Below are 20367 nucleotides of genomic sequence, written 5' to 3'. Positions count from 1 at the left end.
GAGCCGCTGACCCTCTAGCGCGAAGAGCGTTGGGAATGGGGAGGAGCCGGAGGAGAAACCACGTGTTGGGGCTTCTGGTGTTGGGGTCCGAGTCTTTGTCAAACTCGTTCAGTGTGTTCCCTGAGCGCCTTCCGCGGATTAGGTTGGCGGCATCGCTGTCCCCAGTACTTACTGTGGGTCATTCTCATTGAAAAGCATAGAGCCTTTTGGCATGTTTTGAAGGGAGGGTAGCATTCTTTCCAACCCACCTCCTGGGTTGGTTAATTTTCAAAATTAGGAAGCAGATTTTCATTTGTGGAAAGATGTCATGTGATGTAGTAGAACTGCGAGACCAACTATTGTGTTAAACACTTTATATCTGTTATCTCATTTAAACCACATAGCAATCTAAAGAGGTAGGTACTGTTACTTAAGTCCACGTGTTCTCTTCGGCTTGTCTTTGACAACTGATGTGGCATTCGGTTTCCATGAACGTAAAATTAAAATGTATTATTTGTAAAATATTGCTCTTGTTTTTTGTCTTGAAGTTATTTTATAAAATAATACAAGTAAATGGATTGTTATTATCGAGGTAAAATCCAGTAGAAAGACATCAGTGTAGGAGCCACCTACTATCCTTTGGGGAAGTTGCCCACTCAGCCTCAGCTTCTTCAAGTGCAGAATTGAAATCAGTACCAGCCTTCTCTACTTCCCAGAGTTGTGAGGATCGAATAAGATAATGGATCTAAAATATAAATTACTGATGTTAACTACATATAACCTTGTGCTTTTCAAATTCTTTCTTGTGGAGGCTAGACCGTCATTTGAACCTAGTGCAGACTATATAACCTTGATAACATACACCCTAGTACCACTTAAGCCTATGTTGTAGCCGCCAGCCCCCGATAGACACACGGACCACCAGAAACCAGTGAGTTATAGGAAGCACACTCTTTATTCAGCCAGCTGGGTCTGCCAGGGGTATGCAGACCCCAAATTAAGCAGCCCCGAAATGTAGAGGTACAAGGTTTTTAAGCCTTAAATCCCATTCCTCATTCTGTCTTAAACACAAAGGTATATTTTTCTCCTATTCACTACCTGTAAACCCACAGGTCGGGTGTGCAAGCAGGGGTACAGAAGCAGAAAGCTTATTAGAATGTTATATTCCCATGGGTGATAGCCTATGTTCCCATGGGCGATAGCCTATGTTCCTGTGTGCGATAGCCAAGCAGTAATTTTCCAGCCAGCACACCTATGTGTCCCACTTACCATCTTCCCCAGGTTCAAGACAGTATTCCTTGTAAATGCACAAGTCTTGCTTGTCTGGTTTATAGCCTTACCTTTGGCTGCTGTAAATAGCATAAAGCGAAATTAGATCAGCCCACATAACTTTTTGTGAGTTATTTTCGCTCACATATTGTGATCCATGTAGTTTTTGAGTTGTATCTTTGTCCTAACCTAAAATCATGATTTTTTTCTTGCATCTTTTATCAGTTACAAATAGGACTGAAGATAATGCTTACTTTCCTTTTCTCTATGATGCTTTAAAGAATTACTTTTCCCACCATTTCTACATATTTAAGATATTTTCATTTACTTGATAGCAAAAGACTGTAATTGAAAATGAGAATTTCTATATTTCTGAACTGGATTGCTATTCATATTAATTTAGTTCAATATTTTAAGGCCAGTTGTGTGCAAATCACTGCTAAGCTGTTGAGGCTATAGGACTGACCTTTGAACAACACAGGTTTGGATTGAGCCAAGTCACTTATACGCAACCTCCCCCCCCCCCCCCGCAGTGAACACTGTTTTCGATTCACTTCTTATAATAGCCAGTTTACTATAGTCATAGGTATGTGTCCCCCAGAGAAGCATGATCTCAGGTAATGGGGATTGATTATAAGGAAGCCATTCAAGCAACCAAGCAAAGACTGGATTCTATTGCTCTTAAGGCTAGACTTTGCACTAGGCTTCATGGAGAACTGGACTGGTATTTCCTCTTCGTTGATATCCACCAATCCCCTTAGCTAGAAGACAGTAGCTCCGATGACTTCAGTTTGTTGTCATATCTTAAGAAGGTAACCCCCTGTTTGCTTTCTCATGTCTGGCTGGAATTCATAATTCTCAGGAAACAGGATCTGATGAGTTGGGTTTGTTATCATCCGGTTGTTGGGATAAGATTGTGAATAAACCCAGCTCCTAGTAGGCATTTGGTATATGATAACTATTCAGTAAAGGTCTCTGCTTTTTGCATGGAGTTGGAAGGGGAAAGGGCAAGAAAAGCACATGTGAGACATTTTTATCAATCATGCATACACTATTTTTTCTCACAGTTCTTTGGCTAGAACTCAGGTAGTCACACTTAAATGGTCCAGTTATATGCCTAGCTGGTGAAGTGCTAGCTGGTAATTAGCAGTCTCTGCTATAATGAACACTACCACTAGCCAGCTGCTTAAGACTTGTCTTCAGCTCTTAGTTTACAGCTTTTGGTTTCTGCATCCTCTGAACTCTGTTGGCATCCAAATACCTCTCTAGACAACCCTATTAGACAAAGTCCTTTTTAAGCTGGCTCTATACCTGTGCTGTCATCAAGTCTACAGGAAAAAGCCTCACATCCTTTGTCCTGACAAAATGGGTGTACAGGCCAATAACAGTGCAAAACAGCCATTTCTCCTTGTTCGGTTTGAGCAGGTAGCCAGCCATTGTCTATTAGGCTTTTCCAGGCATAGATCCTATATCAATAGTCTACAGGGGACCAAATCAAGGCCTCTAAGTTTGAGCTACTCATGCATGTTAAAGTAGGAACAGAGAAAAAAATTTCATAGTATTTTCCCACAAACAATTTCCAAAGGAATTCTTTTTTCAGCCTCCACTTTGGTGCTTTTATTCCCTCAAAATGGATGTCAAGCTAATGATTGCAAAACTAGTTTTAGGCCACCTTTGCAAACCCAATGTGGGTGGTCTACCACCTAACTTTGGGATGTGAGGGTATAGTATGCAGTATAGTATAGTATATGCTGCAAAGTTTTTGTTTTTGTACACTTAAAGTGTAGTTTATTAGACTTCTTTGGATGATTAATTATATAACTGATAAAAATTCTCCCAGTAATCCAACTGTAACCTATTTCACTTATTTGTTAAATGTTCCCATTTGATTCACTAACCCTCTCTGTTCCTTGGATGGGGTAGTAATCCAAATGAAATAAATATGGAGGAATGAACATTTTAAAAAACTCTTTGAAGCTGATACTACCTGGGAAGCTAGCATTTCTCAGTGACTGAAAAATTCCTTAGGTTTCCTCATCATCACACAGAATTATTTGATCGTATAAATTGCCTTATTTGGTTTAGAATAAATTTCAGTGATTGAGATTACTCTAGTTAGAAGTGATTTTTTAAAAAACTCTTGAAAAATAGTACTATTGTTGGGTCACTTTATTTCACATTTTAGCCTTTAAAATTAGATTCATTTAGATTTAATAAATGCAGGTTTTTCTTGGGTTCTGCTGACTTAGCTGGCTTATTCAGCTAGATAAATTGTACATCATAATGAGATTTTTAGCAAAACTCTTAAAATTTAAGGATTGTAAAACCATTTTTTGTAGTTTACAAATTTTCTGGGCTTGTGATTTTTTTTAAGTTTACCACAGTTGTTTGCCTCTTCAGAAGTTGACTGGACAAAAAAAAAAATGATAAACTTTTTGTCTATCAAGTCTTTTAAGTTAATATTAGTGTTAAGTAATATTAATCTCCAATTTCATTTTGATTTGCTAACAGTACAACTTCATAGGAAAATTAAAAGACATCTCTTTTTCTAAAGACTAAGGCTTGGTGTGCTATTATAATGAAAAGGATTTTCCTGATAATTTACAAGAGATAAGTGACTCCTTATCTCCATTTTCTTTGTAGTCATTCATCCTGATCATTATTACTTTCTATTGGCTTTTTAAAAAAGAATTTCACCATTCTTTGAATTGCAGCAGAGCTAATGGTTAAGAGCACAGATTCTTAAACCAAACCTTTCCTGAATTGAGTATTGGCTTCGATTACTAATTCTGTGACCTTCAGCTGTTCACATGTGACCACTGTGCTTCAATTTTCCATCTGGGAAATGGGATAATTATAAGCACTTCATAGGATGTTATGAGAATTAAATTAGTAAATATTTGTGAGGTGTCAAAACAATGCCTGACAAACACTATTAAATAAATTGGCTCATTGATTTTATTCAATATCATCATGAAGTGTTAATGTGAAATAATAGCTAGAAGAGAAAATGCTCTAGGACCTGTATTTTAAATTTATTGTATCTTATAGCTGATATTTTAAGTCTTTCTTTAAGACTAAATATTTGACCTAGGCAACCAAAATTTGCACTGAATTTCACATCATTGATATTGCTCTCCTTTTAAAAAAACCTTTTTTGGTGTTCAGACTTTTCACATGTATATGCTTTAAATATTTCCAATGTATATTGCTTGATTGATTGTTAGTGATTAATTTCAGTCAGTGCAAATAAGAATTATAATAACACTGCTTTACATTTGAGTGGCCATTTAAAAATGCTTTGTGAAATATGTCCTTTATATCATTTGAGAGTCAGTGTAAGAAAGCATTTAAGAGTGTGGGCTCTTGTATCATATTTGAGTTCGAGTGGAACCCTGCTTTGTATTTGTGAGTCGAATGACCTACTTTTCCTAAGCCTCACTTTCTTATTATAAAATGGGGAAGTAAATGTACCTACTTTATAGGCTGTCCAAAATGTTAAATGAGACATAATGCATATAAAGCGTTTAGAACAGTTCTTGGCCTATAGCAAGAATTCAGTAGATCTTAGATTACTGTTATATCATTGGTGCATGCAAAAGAACCGATAAATAGAGCAAGTGGAAAGATGAGAAAAAACCAAGATTCAGATGGGATCTGTGATTTACTGAACGTCACATGCAAAAGAAAAAGAAAAGCCACTTCTAGTGCAAATCTTTTCCCTTCAATACACTGCCTCCTTTTCTGTGGTAACACTTCTTGAGCTTCCTCATATTGACTTGATCCATCCCATTCCTTTGTTTCCCATTATGTTTCCAGTTCTTGGCTGTTAAGAGTACATTTCTATCTTGGTTTTGATCTAATCAAAGGCCTTCCCTTTCTTCAGGAATCCTTCCTTTAGCTCATTCTCTATTACTTAGACCAAAGTTGTTAGCATGCATCACAGAGATATCTTTTCAAGGAAGATACTGACACAATTTTATAGTGGTTAGTTTTTTTTTTAAGTTGTGATTTTATTGGCTTGTCATTAATTTATATTTAATGTAATGCTGAATTATTTTTATGAAACTATTTTATTCTCTCCAAACTTTTCCCTTTTTTTCCTGAGACTGTAAAATCAAGTTGAAGTTTTTCTGAGGAACTAAGAAAGGAGTTTGAAAATCAAACAAATCCCCTGAGCTATTCTAAAAATAGGAAGAATACAATTTATGAATCATTGGGTTATTTTTGAAAATCTTGAATTATTAAAATGTAGATGTATCCTTGGGCATCGAAAACATGTTTATATTTTGTAAGCACATTTGTAGGAAATTTGAGATAATTTAATCCTGTATTTTTGAAAGAAGAGCATTTTGAACATACCATTTAATTCCGAGATTTAAGTATATAGGACTAGCTATTAAATTACATTCAACCAGCAGGTGTTTATTGAATACTTTCTGTGTATAGTGTAGTGTATAAGTAAGGTGATGTTCCCAAATCCTAATCGTTTCCTTAGTTTCTTCAGTTATAGCCTTTGTGGAGCTTTCTATGACTTTAGGAGGTTGGAGTGAATTAACCTTCTCAAAGCTGTGGTTATGGATGTTTCATCAATGTTGTTACTCATTGATTTATTTCTTATGTAGGAGCTTTACTTTCTCCAGAAAAGGGATAGCCACTTCTAAGGTTTCTTTGTGTGTGTGTGTGTGTGTCTGTCTGTCTGTCTCTCTCTCTGTCTTTTCCTTTGACATTTCCTTTGTCTCCCTCTGTTGAGTCTGTTTTGCATGTGTTTGTATTTTTACACTTCTCTCACAGGAAGTAGGCTTTCGTGAGGTAGGCTGGTAGTGGGTTAATATTAGAGAATTAGCACAACTCCTGTCCTTAAGACATTTATACTCTACAGTGAGGAGAAACAAATATAAATATATAAAACATAACAAGAAAAATAACTTCAGTTTATTTAGTATATGATTATTGATGTGTGAATAACATAGTATTTTGGCATTCGGAGGAAGTAGAAACTTAATTTAGACTGGGTTAAGCAAGATTTTATAGTGCTAGTAGCTTTTGAGCTAGATCTTGAAGCACAGAGAGGTTCCAGATAGCTCAAGAAAATGATGTAGAATGTTTAGAGAGAATAGCAACCCTTTTTACAGTTCTATTGTGGGAAAAATAATTTTACCCATTAAAATATTGAGAAGTCTGGGGTTGCTATAAAATAGTGTGCAACTTACATGTTCAAACATTTGCAGCTCATGCAGATCAACAATAGAATGTGTATGATACTTTATAAGACTTAAGATTTTATTTTATGTGCATAAGCACTATTTATGAAATCATATATTTGCTTTTATTTTCCATTTAGTATCATGCTGAATGTCAGTATTTTTAACAACAAATTAGTTTCTAAGAACAAAACTTTTATATGATATTTCTCATGTGGGAAGTAAGATTTTGTCAAGTGTTTCCTATTCTGCTCTGGTCAGGCCAGTAGGACGTTATTACAGTTCCAGAAGAGAGGTAATGAAAAACCAAAGGAGGATAATGGCAGGGCAGCAATGAGGAGACAGATAAGAAAGGTGATTTTCAAAGTAAGATTTATTAGCTTAGTTGAATCTTGTCCTTTGCCTCCGTTTAATCAAAGGCGATTCTAGATTTTGAGCCTAGATGACTGAGAAGATTGTGCAGTTAACAGAGATGAAGAATACAGGTATTTGAGTTACATTTTGGATATATTTAATTTGAAGTTTTGGCAATGTGTTCAGAGGTAGGGGTCTAGGCAGACATAAGAGATACAGGATTGGAATTTTGGAGAAAGATCAGGGTTCAGGATTAAATCTAGGAGTTCACATAGAGGTAACAATTCACATAGAGGTTGCCAGGGGAAGAGAGGGAAAGAACAACTAAGAAAAATTCAATTCAATTCATTGTTAATGGTATTAATTTAAATAATTTCTAAGTTAAAGTATCTTTCTGTTTAGAGACTTTGCAATTAAGTTGTGAATGATTTTTTTGCTATTCTATAATTTTTGGACCTGTTGCTAGATGGCAGTAGTAATCAGTGCCAAGGACAAGTCAGGCGATTATTTATTTATTTTTCAATTTATTTATTTATATTTTTTATTATTTATTGGGGTAACATTGGTTAATACAATTACATAATTTTCAGGGGTACATTATAATTTGACATCTATATTCTATTGTGTGATTACCACCCAAAGTCCAGTTTCCTTCAGCTACCATAATTTGATCCCCGTTACCCACTTCACCTTCCCCCTGCCTCCCTGTATTTGACTCCCTTTACCCCGTCTATCTCTCTCCTCCTTCCCACCCCGTACCCTCTGGTAACCACTAGTCCATTGTCCATGTCCATGAGTCTCTGTTTGTTTGTTCTGTTCATTTGTCACTTTTAGGTTTCTATCCTACATATAAGTGATATCATGTGATTTTCACCTTTTTCTGTCTCACTTATTTCGCCTAGCATGATTATCTCAAGATCTCCATGTTGTCACAAATGGCAGTATTTCATCTCTTCTTATGGCTGAGTAATATTCCATTGTATAGATGTACCACAGCTTCTGTATCCAATCATGTATTGTAGGACACTTCAGTTGCTTCCATGTCCTGGCCACTGTGAATAGTGCTGCTATGAGCATCAGTGTGAAAACATCTTTTCGGAAATGGGTTTTCAAGTCTTTGGGGTAAATGCCTAGTAGAGGGATTGCTGGATCATATGGTAGATCAATTCTTAGTTTTTTGAGGAACCTCCATACTGTTTTCCACTGTACCAATTTGCAATCCCACCAGCAGTGTATGAGGGTTCCTTTTTCTCTGCATCCTCTCCAACATTTGTTATTGCTTGTCCTGCTGATTATAGCTATTCTAACAGGTGTGAGATGGTATCCCATTGTGGTTTTGCTTTGCATTTCCCTAATAGCTAGTGATGTTGAGCATATATTTGTTGGCCATTTGTATGTCCTCTAGGGAGAAGTGTCTGTTCAGGCCCTTATCAGAGGTGTTGCTTGCAAATATATTTCCCCATTCAGATATTTGTCTCTTTACCTCTTTGGTGATTTCTTTTGCTGAACAGAAGCTTTTTAGTTTAATGTAGTCCCATTCATTTATTTTTGCTTTTACTTCCCTTGCCTTTGAGGTCAAATTCATAAAATCCTCTTTAAGTCCAAGGTCTTTGAGTTTGGTTCCTTTGTTTTCTTCTATGCATTTTATTGTCTCATGTCTTATAGGCAGGTCCCTTAATCCATTTTGAGTTAATTTTGGTGTGTGGTGATAGACAATAGTCTAGTTTCATTCTTTTGCAGGTGGTCAGGCAATTATTTAAAGAGAGTTTGATAGCTGAAGCCTAAGCTAAGCATTTTCATATGTTTAGTAAAGTTACAATTGACAGTACAATATTTTTAGTTCTCTTTAATCACATCAGATCTTAAAGTAAGTGTGAAAAATTTTTCCTCTTAATATCCGGCTTTTGCAGGATGGTTCAAGAGTTATGTTTTTTGTTGGTTATTTCTCTAATATCAGAATCTTTCACTAGGTTCAGAAGAGAGGAAATGAGTTTAGAACATAACTAGATTCTGATCTTCCCACGATATGGCATAAAGTGGTTAAGAGAGCTAGACTGTCCTGCTGTATCTTTACATGAGTATAAAGCTATATTTATGTTTAAGGGTTTTATCACTGTTTTGATTTCTATTTCAGCAGATCCCTTTTGAATATTCAGATTTAGAGTATTTAATAGTAAATCTACTTCAAAATATAAATTATCTTTAATTATCAATTTGTAAATATTTATAAAATATTATCTTGTTATATGAGAGATATGTTGACATGATTATAAGCTATCCAGTGCCAGGAAGCCTCATTCTACCTTAATATTATTTCAATCACTAGTTAACAGTGGTAATTTAAAGAATTGTTAATGTGTTAAAGCATCTTTCTGTTTGGTGATATTTGGGAGGAACATTTTGTTCTGTGAATTCACCTTGGAAGTATCTAATCTGCCTGTCGTGTGTGTATATATCTGTTATCATGGTTAACAGCATGGGATATATGTATATAACTTATTGGAATTTGCGTCTAATAGTTTTTTCTGCAGGTTTGTCGTTTGACACTATTGGATTCATTCTGAGTATTTAATTTGTAGTAATTAACTTATTCCTTATAACAACCCTGTGAAGTTGGTACTGTTATCCCGTTTAAAGGAAAGGAAGCTGAAACACAAAGCCAATGAAGCCAGGATGTGAACCCTAATAGTCTGACTATATACCTATTTTCTTAATTACCATGTAATGCCTACTTTACTAAGCCTCATTTAAAAAGCAGTAATAAAAAGATAATCTTTTATGTATTGGTAGGGTTAAATGAAGCAATGCATGCGAAGAGACTGTTACAGTAACCTTGATATTAACAATCAGTTAATATTAGCTGTTGTTTGGCCACTTTTTAAATTGTCTTCCAATTCTTTTTTTGGTCTCCTTTATAGTTTTTTATTCTTCCTCTGCTCATTCTTTAAAACAGTAGTGTTTTAGGGTTTCAGTCTTGACCTGCTTGTTTATGTAATTCTGTGTAATTCCCCTTCAGGAGATTCATCTCCTTTCCTAGTTTTTAACTACTGCCCAATTCCTATAGTCTGATGACCCAATTCCATACTTTTCCCTCTGAGCTCTGTAGGCTAATATATCCAAATGTCTGTTACACATCCTCCTTTGGCTACCCCCAACTCTTCCCATTCCTCAGACTTGTTGTGGATAAAACTGAAAATATTTTAATCTAAAATAGAACTGAAGGGTATGAAGTGGAGAATCTCATGCAGGTGCCCTCGGAAAAATGAAACTTAAAGACTAGAAGATTGATTTCTTGTAAATGTCTGATTTATAGAAGATTGGAGCTTATCCTCTGACCAATGAGCATCTGCCAAGAATGTCTCTGCATTTTCGAACTAGCGAACTCACTACGTGGCCCTTGGACTTTTCCCTTTTGCACCCCTTACCCATAAAAGTAACCCAATCTTCAACAGATTTGCCCTGTAGTTCTTTGCAGTTTGCATGTCCCGAATTGCAGTTCCTCTGCATTTTGAATAAACTCAACTTCTGGTAACTTGAGCTTGTCTGTTTACCTCTTTCCTTTTTTTTAGGTCAACATTACATTGTGTCAGAGATGAGATTCGAAAGAGTCGACCACCAAGGAATGACAGCTTCTGGAATCAAGAGAGGCACCTACACTTGAGCCCTTTGCACTCTTTGCTTCTGTGTCACTGTAGCTTTCGGTTTGGTAAGTGTCCTCCCATCTCGAGCTCCCTCCTTTTGGCCAAGATCTCTCACTTTATTCAGGTTGTGAATAGGGACAAATTGTCCTGGTGAGTACCCTTTTGTTTCTGATAATGGGACCTTAGTCATCTGAATGTTCTAAGGGTGGCCCTCTTTAGGGAATCCTGGCCAGTTTTATGTTCAAAAATTAAGTTCTTCCTTCCTCACACTCATTTTTGACTAAATGAACCAGTCTCACTAAGGATAACTTAGAACTCCAATAGCCATAATGGAGAACCTTTGATGTCCCCAGACTTTTTCCATGAACTAAGTTAGAAGACTGGCTACAAAATTAAACAATGTGAATGGGGTAGTTATTGTAATTGGTATGTGGAGGCCTATAAATGTGTTCAGGGTTCTAAATTGCCTCCTTATAAAATATTCTTTCCAAACTGACTGAAGCAAAGAAACAACTTAATAGTAAAAAATACCACAGGTTCCTTCCTCTGTGCTGAGCAAGGTCCCTGCTAACCCCATTGCTCCACCTCTTCGGTGTCCCTCTTTGCCTCCTCCTCACCTCTTCCCTCTATCTGAACTTCCCTTCTTTCATATTACCAAAGCCTCCTCAATGAAGGCCATTAATACCCTCCCTTTCAAAATTAGACTTTCTGAGGATACTACTAAAACACCCCAAATTTCCTCTACTTCATTAACAAAGGCTGAGCTTAGAGCTATAATTAAGGATTTTCCCAAGGTAATGGAGGATCCCCATAGATTTGCTGAGAAATTCAGTATTGTAACCATAATTTACCATCCTGGTCTCTCTAATCTCCATCAATTAGTCCACATGCTTGTCAGAGAAGGTCAAGCCCAAACTAGATTAAAACTGTTGGCTGGAAAAACATCGACCAATCTCTATGATTTAAACTAAATGAACTACCAGACCTTTTATAATGTTGAACTTATGATGTAGTCAAAAGGCTACACCAAGCCATCCCTAGAGCCTTTCCCAAACCCGTGGACTGGAATAAAATTCAATAAAATTCAAACATTCACTTTGAGCCTGCCAAATCTATTCATAACTATTACAGCAGACTCCAAATTGTTTTCAAAGAAAATTCTGGACTCCCTATAGTTATTGAATCCATCCAGGTAGCTTTTAATTCCATTTTCATAAATGGCCTAAAGGACTTATCCCTGACCTTGTCAGTCTGGCTAATCAATTAATTTGCACCCTAGAAGATGACACCAGAAAAAAGACGCTAAGATTTGAATCTCCAGCTCCAGCAGATGGAAACTCCAAAGCAAATCCGTCCTGTAGGACTGTGTCATTATTGCAAAAATAAACTTGGCCATTGGAACAAGGATTGCTACAAATTGAAATCTAGACAGTTGCAAACTTCGAAGAACTAACAGCCAAATCTACCCCAATGCTGGGACTTTAAGGACAATAGGGACTGTTTTCCATTCTGCTATTAAATGGACTGGGAGAAACTACTTTCCAGACTGGGGTGAATTCCTTACAGTGTTACTTGACACAGGAGCTATTCTATCAGTGTTCAACCCCACTACAATTAAATAGTCCCTTCCTCAGAGTAATATATATGTTCAGATAGTGGAAGTCTTAAATAAGCTGCAACATGTCCCTGTTTCTTAGCCCATGACTTTTTGTCTGGGACCTTTGCAAGACAGACACCCATTTCTCCTGAGTCATTTGGCTCCTGTGCATTTATTAGGATGAGATTTCCTGGCAAAATATAATGCCTCCATTTTTTTTTTTCTTTCAGAAGCAGGAAATAGCCCTTGAGCTCATATCCAGCAGTCGGGCAAATTCAACCTCTTTGCCTTCACTTCCATTCTGTAAACCAAAGAAGTCCAAACCTTGGACTCATCCCCACTATTAAACCTGGTACTCCTCACTCTTTAGGCAAAATCCTCAACAGACATAGGCAGAATTCATAATGCCCCTCCCAGTAAGATCCAGATTGACCCCTCAAAACCTCTCCCAAGAATAAACCAATACCCTATAAATAATGAAGCATTACAGGGCATAAGGCCTATTTTAGAGACCATAAGACTCAAGGACTCATTAGCCTGTGTACTAGTCCTTGTAATAGTCCTATTTTGCCCATAACAGTGGCCAAGGATGGAGATTTAGGATGATAAATAACATCGTAATTCCCCTACACCCTATCCTCTAATCCCCACATGCTATTGTGATCCATTCCTACTGAAAGCAATACAGTGAATTTTTAATATCTCTCTTAATAGAGATAGTATCTTTTTGCCTTTGCTTGGGAAGGACAACAATATACCTAGACAGTCATGCCTTGGGGCTTTACTGGGAGTCCTTCTTCTTAAATGACCTAAAATTCTCTGGAGGTTCCATTTTACTATAACATACGGATGATTTACTTTGCTTGCCCTCTCAAGGCTCCTCAGAAAGAAAAAAAAAAAGCAAAAACAGATTTACCTGTTGAAAATCTTAGCCACTAGGGAAACAAAGTCTTAAATGAGAAATTGGAATTTGTTCAAACTCAGGTCTGATATTTAGGATATTTAATCTCAGTATAGGAAATACACCGAGATCTCCATAGGCTTCAAGGCATTTTAAACTTTCCAAACCCCCGAAACCAAACAGCAATTACGTGGTTTTCTTGGACCAGCTGGTTATTGTCGTAATTGGATTCTTTAATGACTTAGCCCCCATATGTCTTGCTAAAGAACGCTAAACCTGACCCCACTGTTTGGAATGACCAAGGTAGCTGGTCTTTAGGACCTTGAAGGAAAGCTTAATAAATCTACCAGCCCTTGAACACCTAAAATATCAGCTATCCTTTTTCCTTTTTGTATATGAGAAGGAGTGGAATGCCCTTGGAGTACTGACCCAAAAACATGGAGGCTATCTCCGATCTCTAGGCTACTACAGCCATCAGTTAAATCTAGTGCCCGAGGATCCCCCCCCGGCCCATGCCTTAAAACTATACCACTCTTTTAGCATAGGCTACTGAAAAGATAGTTATCAGATCCTCCTTGACCATCTTTGTGCCTCACCCTGTCGAGGCTCTCTTAAATTTGCTCCACACTCAACACCTTCCAGAAAGCCATCTTACTTCCTATGAAATCCTCTTACTAACCGCCCCTTATATCACTCTCATTCACTGTAACAGTCTCAGCTCTGCTGCCCTTCCTCCCTCCTCCACTGACAAAATTCCCTTAGAATGACTGATTTTGATGGATCACCTGTTGAGCCTTTGTGATAACTTACAGGAAACCCCCTTGGTGAACGCTAATCTTTCCTAATTGACTGATGGCTCTTCCCTAAAAAATGAAAATGGTAAATTTTGTGCCGTTTCTACAATATCAACTAATTTTAAACGTCATTGAGGCTGTGCCCTTGCCTTAGGCCACTTTAGCCCTATAAACTGAATTATATGCCCTCACTCAGGTATGCATTTTAGTCAAAGGCAAGACAGCAAACATCTATACTGATAGTTGATGTGCATTTGGAATGGTCTGTGACTTTGGAATGTTATGGAAACAACGAGATTTCCTCATTTCCAGTGGAAATAAAATTAAGAATAGCCCTTATGTCCAAAATATTTTGGATGTCAAACTATTGCTAGCAGCTCTAGCTATCATTAAAGTCCCTGAACTTTCCAAGTCTGATTTTCTAGAAGCCAAAAGAAGCCACCTCATCAATACTTCTGCAGAAATCACCACTGTTATGAGATCGACAAGCTAAATCTTTGTCATCGTCCAAAGGGCTACTCCCACTGGAGGGGAGACCAAAAGGAACTAACCAGAGGAAGTACAACAGCTGGCCTCTGAAAGAGAAAAACAAAATTGAAATTCTAAAAGCTACTGGTTCCATGAAGAAAAGGGACTCTGGTTTGAAACCAATAATAAGTAGGTTTTGCCAAAAAAAAAAAAAAAAAAAAAAAGATCTAAAATTTCCTTTAATAACCACCATACATTAATTAAACCATATGCACTGAGAAAATAGTAATATATATGAATCAGTATTGGTGGGGAAATATTGGCAAGGCCACCAAAAGCACTTATCTTGCTTGTTTCTCCTGTCCTAAATTCAACCAAGGAAAGCCTATCTGCACCATCTCGGGACATTTTGATTTATGCAGTGGACCATTTGAAATCTAGCAGAAGGATTTCATGCAGTTACCTACATCTCATGGGTATAAATATGGTCTAGTAATGGCTTGCAAGTTTTCATATTGGACTAAAGCATTTCCATGTAGAAAGGCAACTGCCTCTTCTGTAGCTAAAGTTCTTTTAGGAAAGATTCCCTTTGGGGAACCTCTCTGGAACTCTTAGAGATTGGGGAACCCATTTTACTGGACAAATACTTTGACAGGTCTGTGCCATCTGGTCAGTTCTACAACATTTCCACTGTGCTTAATACCTCAGTCTTTAGGACTGGTTGAACATACAAATGAAATCAACAATACCCAATAGGCTAAAATAGTTGAGACCCTCCAAATACCTTGGCCCAAAGTACACCACTGGTTCTTCTGAATCTTATCTGTTCCATTTGAGATTCATAACCTCTTACCCTTTGAAGTAATTATTACAGGACAGCCAGTGCAGTTAGTCCTGTTTCCTTTGACCCACAACTACTGAAAGAGGACATGCTTCAGTTTTTTGAGGGTCTAATTAATTCTGTTTGACAGTAATTAGTAGAACAACCTCTCCACGGCACGCTCCTGGGAGATGAAGATGTCAAACACCACACGTTACAGCCTAGAAGCTTTGTGTGTCGGAAAGAGCATCTCCATAAAAACTCCCTCCAACCTGGTTGGAAGGGCTCCTACTAGGTGTTGCTGACTAATCCCTGTGCTGCCAAGCTTGAAGGGATAGACTCCAAAATTCATGTGTCCCATATAAAAAAGTTCCCCTAAACGTGAATGGACCTGCACTCCAAATGGTAACTTAAAACTCAAAATGTCTGAGGACTAAAGCAGATGACATTGGAGGTAGACAGCTTTCCTAAAATATCCAAACCAGTCCTGTGTAACCTCCCACTTTACCCTGTTCTGTATCACAAAACCAAATCTTGCTGCTTAAAGTTCTTATTTTCCTGTCTCTGGCTTTCTTGCTGCCCTCTAGTTTTTACCTTTAACACATCCGTTTGTTCCTGCCTTACAAACACTCTGATTCTGCCAGTCTTACTGATTGTTGGATTTGCGCCAGAACTAATAACACTCATAATGAATCTGAACTGGTAGCCTGGCCATTATCTTTGGAAGGATGGCAAAAGCTGTCTGACTGAGATGTAGGATTTTACTTTGGTAACTTTGAAGCTGTGCATATTCTCCCTCTGGTAAATTGGCACCAGACATTACAGCATTCCATAGGGTGCCCCCATAAAGGAATACTTCCCACTCATGTCTGGAGTCTTACCCAAAATCTTTTTTTGTGTTTTATAAACATGAATGGGACTGGCAAAACCCTGGGCTACCTCCCACTGAACACTTGTAACTATACAATTTTATGTGACTGAGATGATCATGAGTTCACTCCCCGCTGGAATCAAGAAGACTATAATTTCTCCTCCATTAATGTATCTCTGTGGTGGGGTAATGAAAATTATAATGGTACCAGGGAATGGGAAGCAGATGTGCTTCCTTTCAATGGTACTTTATGGAGACTTGATCAAAAATGTGGTGAATGGTAAGGACTTAATTCATCTTAGCCTCCTTCCTGGAGATTCCCCAGACCTCCGTCAGAACTGTACCCACGACAATGAAACTCACTTATTGCTCTAAATATATAGAAATTTAAGATGTTTTTATAACCATCCCCACCATGCTATCATGTGCTATGTGTAAATGACTGTGTTTTTGATCATGAAATCTCTTTTATTCCAGGAAAAAAACATCTGGGCATAAAGGTCCACTTTTGCCCTATCTTTAGAAAACACTGGTTATTTCTTTCTGTGTGGAAGAAACATATACTCCACACTCTTCCTTAAATGGACAGGAAGCTGTGGAGTTGTTCTTTCCTAATGCCAAAGTCAGAACAGCCCTCCCTTCCACTGCCTGTGTACCTAATCTGGGTCATTTTTCCTACCAAGTTAAAAGTGCATCAAAGCTGGGATGGATATAATTTTGGATAGATGCTCACAAATAATTGCATAATAAATAGAAAGGGATTGGGGCATGCCTTTACCTAAGCCTTTTTCCCTTGGGTTTGAGTAATGGAACTTGAAAAAGCAATTCAGACCTCTCTATAATCACGGTGACTACTTTTAACACTTCGTTAAAGCTTTTGAATATCAACAAACTTAAATTGATAGCCTAATGAAGTCTTACAAAACCATAGAACCCTAAACCTCTTCACTTCAAATAGGGGAGGAACATGTGCCCAGCTTGGAGAAAAATGCTATTTTTATGTTAACAGGTTGGGGAAAATAACGTAAGAACTAAAAATAATGAAGGACAATATCAAACTGTTAACTGACATAGGCCAAGCCCCAGGGACTTAGGACATTTTCAACCTATTAAATATAGATAGTTGGGGAAACTGGTTGAGTTTATTCTAGTCAATAGCTATAATTGGACTTTACTCTGGATATAATCCTCTTAGTTAAATCCCTAGTGTCTTGTGCCAGCAGGCAAATGTCTTCTTCCCAGATGTATGTACAAAATAATATTCTTTTCCTTCCAAGGCTTATCTTAAGGCTCAAGTGACCATCAAAACCAAACTGATCACCTTAGAGGAGTTTGACTGAAATTCCTCATTTCTTGATGGTTTTGTTGTTCAAATGAGGCCAAAATCCACTTGCCATTTTCCTCCTCCATGGGACGGGACATCTGAGGATGGTCCTCAGCTCCAAGGGACACACAATCCACTTATGATTAATGACTTCATGATTTCTCTGACTAAACAAAATACCCAAACAATAAGGTTGGTCAGTGAAAAATTTTACTAAAAAGTGGAAAGTGTGAAAGGATGTCAATCTAAAATGGAACAGAAGGTTATGAAATGGAGAATCTCATGCAAAACGAAGACTGAGAGACAGATGTCCCACAATGCCTGATTTACAGAAGATTGAAATTTATCCTCTGACCAATGAGTATCCACCAAGAATCTCTCCCTGTCTTTGAGCCAGTGAACTTGCTGCGTGACCCCTGACTGGACTTTCCCCCTTTTGCACTCTTTGCCCATAAAAGCAACCTGACATAAACCTTCAACAGACTCACTCGTAGCTCACTGCAGCTTCCACTGTCCCAATTGCAATACCTGACTAAACTCAATTTCTGGTCATTCGAGTTTACCTCACTTTACTTCTTTTCTTTTAGGTTGACAGTTTTCATTTTCTTAACTGATTTTCAAAAAGCACAAGTTTAAATTTTAATTAAATAAAAATTTCTGGTTCATGCTTTTTGTTTTCTAAGAAATCTTCACCTAACCCAGGGTCATAGGTTCTCTATTTTTTCTCTAGAGGTTTTGTAGTTCTTGCTCTCACATTTAAGTCTATGATCAATTTTGAGTGAATTAATATTTCTTGTTCTGACTTCTTTGTCTGATATTAATAAGCCACTGCAGATTTCTTTTTGTTAGTGCTTATATGGTATATCTTTTTGTATCCAGTTACTTTTAACCTAATGTATATTTAAAATATGTTTCTTTTAGACAATTTATATTTGAGTCTTGCCTCTCCTCTTCCCCACAACCTAAGAAATTCTGCCTTTCATTTGAGGTGCTCACACCATTTATATTTAATGTAATTATTGACATGGGTAGATTTAAATCAACCATCTTGCTAGTTGTTTCTATAGTTTTCTATTTTTCTCATCAGTTTTTTGTTCTTTTTTTTCTTCTTGCCTTCTTTTGGATTATTTTTTATGATTACATTTTATCTCTGCTATTGGTTTGTTCATTTACCTCTTAAATTCCTTTAGTGGCGGCCTAGGGTTTACAATGTATTTCTTTTAACTTGTCAAAGTCTACCTTCAAAAAAGATTCAAAGTCTGCCTTCAAATAAGATGATACCATTTTATGTTGTAAGAATCTTGCAACATTTCCATTTCCTCTCTCCCATCTCCTTATTGTTGCAGTTATATATTTTACTTTTAATAACCTCCCTATATATTGTTGCTCTTTGTTGCTTTAGACAATTATTTTCAAATTTAAAAGAAAAAGTCTTATATTTACTCTCATGTTTATTATTTCCAGAACTCTACTCCTTCATGTCAGATTTCTAGTTCTCCTACTGCTAAATAACTTTCTTTAACATTTCTTGTTTTGCAGATCTGGCAGTGATTCTCCTCAGCTTTGTTTGTATGATTGTCTTTTTTAAATTATATTTTTGGAAAGGTATTTTTGCTTGGTGCAGAGCTATGTGCTGACAGATTTTTTTCCTTTGCTTCCAGTGCTTTAATAATGCCACTCCTTTGTCCACTTGCTTGCATAGTTTTTGTCTACCTGTTGGCAGTCACTCTCAATTTCCCCTCATCCTCCAGGACCTGGAAACCATTAATCTTTTTTGTCCAGGAGGCTCTTGGCTGTCATAGTTCAGTACCTTGCTCCTTCATTTCGTTCTGGTGTCAGCTCAAATGTCACTTCATGGCAGAGGCTTTCCTTTAATGAGTGAATCTAAAAGGCCTTTCCAGCTTCATTTTTCTTGCCTTACCCAATATTATTTTTTATAATACTTGTCATTGACTACTTTCACTATTAAAAATAATTATTTGTCTCTATATCTGTCTGTCCCCTCACTGCCTTGTTGCATGAGGGCAGGGATTTTGCTTATGTTCTTTCTTTGCCCAATTCAGTGTGTTCTAGGACTGTTTTGTCAGCCCTTTAAGAATTGTTTTTGAATTATTGACAAGGGTAATTCTTTAGGACTTTTGAGTAGATTTAATATTGATATTGTTTATCAATTTCTAACTATAACAATATTCAATGGGCTGTTTTTTTAAATAATGTTATTAATATCATTTGGTTATAAGCCATGGTTCTTTTTATCTCCCCTTTTTATTTTTGCAGTTATTAAAGAGAGCATTTGCTTAATTTTTAAAAACATCTATTCAAAATTAGTAAAAGAATTAGTAGTAAACATATCGTACCAATTCAGGAATTGGATTGTTCTACATTGCCACTAACTGTTTCAAATTAAGACATCTGGTGACTGGGGAAGTTTAGTTTCTGTGTTCAGTTAACCAGCTGGTTGTTCTGGAAAGGCAAAGACAGATAATTGTTCTTGAAAGAAGCTGGGGTTTTCATAGACTTACTTTAAAGGGTGAATTTTGGGTGGAAGATTTACTTGAGAAAATGGATGTCTCAGGATGTTACTGAGGAAAATGCTTTTTTTTTTTTTCTTTAGATAACGTTGAATGTCTTATCTGGAACCTGATACTGATAATCTCATACTGCATGAAATAAATGTGTCATTCTCTTTCACCTCCTCCCCCTTTCCCTTAGTAACAGATTCCTGCACTTTAAAAACTGTGCTTTCCCTAAGAATTTTAGTGTATTTAATGCATGAAATGCCATATGTTGCTGCAACCACTATCTTGAACGTTCATATGAATAAGAATAGCATACTTAGACTCACTAAGCAGGATTAATTTGCAAAGACATTGTCTCAGTCATTAATGAATATGATATTTAAAATTACATGGAAGTTATAGCAGATGTCAGTTTAGCATACTTTCCCCAAAATATTCAGGACTTCTTCCCAATTTAAAACAAATGGCTCTTTAGTAAATTGTTTAAAAGCCAATTCTGTGTTAGTTTAAAATGTACACACAAATTTCTCTAAATTTTTGATATGAAAGTTTTCTAAGACATATTCTACTTAAGTTAAACCAATGCATGCCTTTAATCCCAAAGTATTGTTTCCTCTAGGACATAG

At 36.9% G+C, this 20367-nt stretch overlaps 1 protein-coding gene across 2 annotated transcripts in view; it reads left to right on the top strand.

Moving 5' to 3' along the window:
* WDR89 (WD repeat domain 89) overlaps positions 1-20367 on the top strand; it is a 32172-nt gene that overhangs the window by 235 nt on the left and 11570 nt on the right. The window contains exon 2 of one of the 2 annotated variants that reach the window (XM_039864623.1): positions 10376-10597. The gene's annotated coding sequence lies outside the window, so the exon portion shown is untranslated. The remainder of the gene's footprint in view (positions 1-10375; positions 10598-20367) is intronic. The other variant, XM_039864631.1, reaches the window with a different exon arrangement.

Source organism: Pteropus medius, unplaced genomic scaffold (assembly GCF_902729225.1).
Source record: "Pteropus medius unplaced genomic scaffold, Ma_sr-lr_union100, whole genome shotgun sequence".
NCBI lineage: Eukaryota > Metazoa > Chordata > Mammalia > Chiroptera > Pteropodidae > Pteropus > Pteropus medius.
This window is presented reverse-complemented; position numbering and strand designations above follow the sequence as displayed.